We start from the raw sequence: 4165 nt of genomic DNA, 5'->3' as shown, positions 1-4165 counted from the left end.
TTCCCGGCAGGCTGATATCTTCCATAATCGTATACGCCACCGTGCCACTTTGAATAGCTCCACGAGCTCTGCCATACCTCCTTGAGGAGAGGCGGATGGCCATAAAGCCTTGGCAACACTCCGCAATGCTTGCCGAACTTGCTTATGCATCCGGGACAGCTCTTGTAGCAGGTCGCCTTGAGATCCATACATTTCCTCTTCGGGACAGCCAGTCAGCATACCTGCAGACATAAATCTGTCAGTTCCTGCCCTCACTGAATGATAGGGAGGCAAGTTTGAAAAGCATACTAAATATGCCACCTTGTAGCCTCCTATTCTCCTTGACGGCGTCAGCTAGCTGGGCTCGAACATCTTTTAGTTCTTCGCCCAGTTGGGTATGGGAATCCTGCAGCTTGTTCTTTTCCTCCCTGACCCGCGTCAGCACACACTCACCTGCCGCATGTTACCTTTTGGCCTCTTGTTCACCAGCCTGGGCGACCATCAGTTTCTCTCTCAGTTGCTCTAGTGATTCTGTCAGTAGAAACACAACAATATTAATATAAATGCTATATGACTGTACTTTTTTCTGATGGGGAGAAGCATTACCAGGTGGTGCCTCCTTGGATTTTTCCAATTCAGTGGTAGCCGCAGTTAGCTCAGTCTGACACTTTTCCAGCTCTTGAGACTGCATGCTATTCTTCTCCATAAGTGCCTGATTATACAATGATCCTTAAATCAGTTGTATGAACTACTTTAAGTCTCGGGCGCTACTGGTATATGATTATTAAATCTACACTTACCTGCATATCTTTTGGATGCTGATCCGTGGCTCTGGCAAGTCCATCCCGAGCAGCGCGGATGTACGCATCTGCCGAATTGAAGGCATCTAATGCCTCCTTTGAAAAGCCGGAGTCACGGAGAACGACCCTCCGACGACGGTGATTCATGGCGCTCTCCACTTCAGAGTTCGTGACCTAACTAGTGGAGGCACGACTGACAGGATCCCTGGACATAGTCTGGTGGACGCTTTTCTTGATAAAATGTGGCGGATGACGTCACGGTTTGATGTGGCGACCAGGAGACATATTTTAAGAAGAAAGCCTTACCTCTTTGATGAAGGTTATGTCATATTGTCGTCTGCCTTTCTCTTTGAACATGTTCTCGGCACGGGCACCGCTCTCCTCGGAGATGCTTCTGGTGCGCGTTGTGGCGTCAAGTGCCCTTTGGAGCACGAAATAGTGCGGTGGGTGAGGCATAATAAGGACGCTCTTTCAAAGAAGGTGTCTCTTAAATTACTTACATTCGAAGCAGGGAGGAGGCCGGGATAATCGGCGCTGATGGGCACTTCCGTACCATCATAGCTCACCTGGTAGAATACTCCATTCTCAAGCTCCACAAATATGTCCGGATCTTCTTTGAATCCGGGGTCAAGGTCCCGGCAGGGCTATGGATCCCCTCGGTAGCCTTCCGCCATTCGTGTTGCGAGTGGATAGGTTACTGTCCATTAAAAAGGATTCAGGGAGAGGATTGAGTAAAATGGTGGAATTGGAACTTACCCAGCTAGGAGGATTATACATGGAAAATCCATCTCGACATTAGAGACGAGTGAACTCCTCCTTCTCCCCTTTGTACAGTTCGACCAATATTTTGGCCAAATCGGCGGGGGTTTTCAGACTCTTCCGACCGCAGCATGAGGCGTCATCTTCCCCATTATAGTGCCACATGGGAAGCCCTCTGTATTGGAGTGGTTGGACCCCCCGCACTATAGAAATCGCCATTACCTCAATTATTGATAATCCGGACCGGGCGAGCGTCTTAATCTTGCCCATCAACTGACTGACTTCCGCGCTATCCTCCTCCTTGAGGCTCCGAGGGCGCCAGCTATGGCGTTTCTTCAATGGAGTGCTTGAAAATTCGGGGAGACACATTCGGACTGGGTCAGGAAGAGCGACGTCGTCAATATAGAACCATTCGGAAGGCCACTCTTTGGATGCCTTCTTCGGCGTGCCAGACAGGTATCTGGTCCCGGCGATGCGTGTCAGTGGGAACGACACCTATGGGATCACAAGAATCCCTACTTTGGTTAGCGGGAAGCGGGGTCGTGAGAAGAGCGGATCTAACAGGTAGCACACGGTTCGTTTATCCAGGTTCGGGCCGCGAGGATGCGTAAAACCCTACTCCTACTTTGGTGGATTGTATATCTGTGTTCTTGAGCTAGCTATGGGGCGTGAGGAGCTCCAAAAAGCCGAATCCTTCTCCTGGTCGCCTCGGGCCTCCTTTTATTGAAAAAGGGGTTGCCACAGTGGCACACAGGAGGTGGAAAGGTTACAGTGATGCGAGGTTATCCCTCGCATTACATGACAAGGCGTATTTAATGTGTCTTGCTTAGGTGTCCTTGCTTTATCGGGGACGGGGGAGAGATCTGTCTCGTCCATCACCGCTCCTTGTGTCGACACGCGCCCTGGCCAGCGATGCCTGAGATGCGACGTAGGTAGGCGGGCAGCTGAGGTGGCGCAGTGGTGGGTCTTCACGAAGATCTGCATGCCGCCATGCAGGTGCCTGCCCAGCTGGTTGGGTCGGGAGCTGCATGCATGCGGTGGTGGAGGTTTAGTCGGCGTGGGCCTGATGGTGGCCCCGCGGGTGTCCTCGGGAAGGGCCTTGCCGGGGCCCTGGCAAGGGTCTTGCCGAGGCGCCTGCTGTCATCCCCGGCAAGGCACTTGCCGGGGGCCTTGTGGTCTTCCTCGGCTGGGATCCCGCCAAGGGTTGTCGTCTCCTTAGTGTGTATCTGATCTTGAATGTCTTCACAAAGATCTGCATGCCGCCACGGGGATGTCTCCCGAATCTTTGCCCTTTGGGGGCAGTGGACTCAAGGGTGGTTTGCTCCGTAGGTGCGGGACGAGTCGCCACGGCAAGGGTCTTGCCGGGGCTGCTAGAACTATCTCCCAGCAAGGATCTTGCCGGGAGAGTCCGCTTCGTCCCCTTTGCTCTTCGTGGTCTTGGCCTTGGCGTTGTTCTAGTTCTCTTGAGCTTCGGTCTTACCCTGGCTCACCTCCCTTGCCTTGCTTGGTGTGGTGGTGCCCGTGGCTCAGACTGTCCGTGCACAGTTATAGGGGTACAAAAAGTGTACCCCTCTTTTTGTACACCGACAGGAGCCCCTAGGCCTGGCCCACACATAAGCGCAACACGTTGTTGGGCTAGGCCCAAAATTGGTCCGCGGGCAGGCGGGGCGGTTTTTACTGTGGTAAGGTTCTTCGCGCGCTGCGCCTCCCACGACTCCCATGCGTGGCGTGGCGTGGGGAGGCACGTGTGACGTGGGCGGCATGCGTGGGGTTGGTTCCCGCAGGCATGCGTCACATCGTAGTAAAGGGGCGGTTCATGCCTTCCCCATAAACGGAGGGAGGCGTGGAGGCGCGGCCCATTTACTGAATGGGGCTGCGGCGCGGTCTTCAAGGCGTCCACTCCCCACGATCACACGGTGGGGAGTGGTCGTCTCACCCGTCCCCTCGGTTCTGCACGTCCGCCACGTGTCTCCCATGCGCCTGGGGTGGCAAACGGTGGAGGCGGGAAACCGGGCCGTCACTGGTTGGGGTGGTGGGTCGATCCTGGGTCCCTACACCTTCCGTATCTTGATTGGCCGAGAAGGGCAGCCGAGCCCCAACCCCGATCCTTTATAAAGAGCGGGAGGGGGGATGGCGTCCCGCATTCTTTCATCTTCTTCTTCCTTCAGCTTCTGCTCCTCCCTTCCATCCGTCATGGAGAGAGGGAATCCCGGTCCTTCAACAGTGGTGGCGAGGGTCGCCGCTCGACAACACGTCCCTCCTTCCCCTGCGCCTGCGGTGGTAGAGCCAGCCGCGAGGGGAAGGGGAGGGGGTGTGGCCGTGGGCGAGGCTGGGGCGCTCGGGGAAGAGGAGGACGGGGCGGCGCGCCGGCCTTGCCTCCGCCAGCAGCTTTTCCAATGGAGGGCCATGTTGGGGATGACTCTTGTGAGTTCTTCGTCAGGCTGCGCCGGCCGCCGCGCCGTCGCCTTCGTCTCCCGACTCCATTTGCGCAGGAGATGGAGCTGGATCCGCCAGAATCGTTGCGGCTGCACATGAGGGGCTACGGGATCAGTGGCACGCGGGTCCGCATTGACTTCCCCGCCCCTCACGTGATGTATCTTTGTCGGGGATGGAAGACGTTTGCTCAT

This window comes from Triticum urartu, chromosome 3A, assembly GCF_056163025.1.
Source record: "Triticum urartu cultivar PI428250 chromosome 3A, HENAU_Tu73, whole genome shotgun sequence".
Taxonomy (NCBI): domain Eukaryota; kingdom Viridiplantae; phylum Streptophyta; class Magnoliopsida; order Poales; family Poaceae; genus Triticum; species Triticum urartu.
This window is presented reverse-complemented; position numbering follows the sequence as displayed.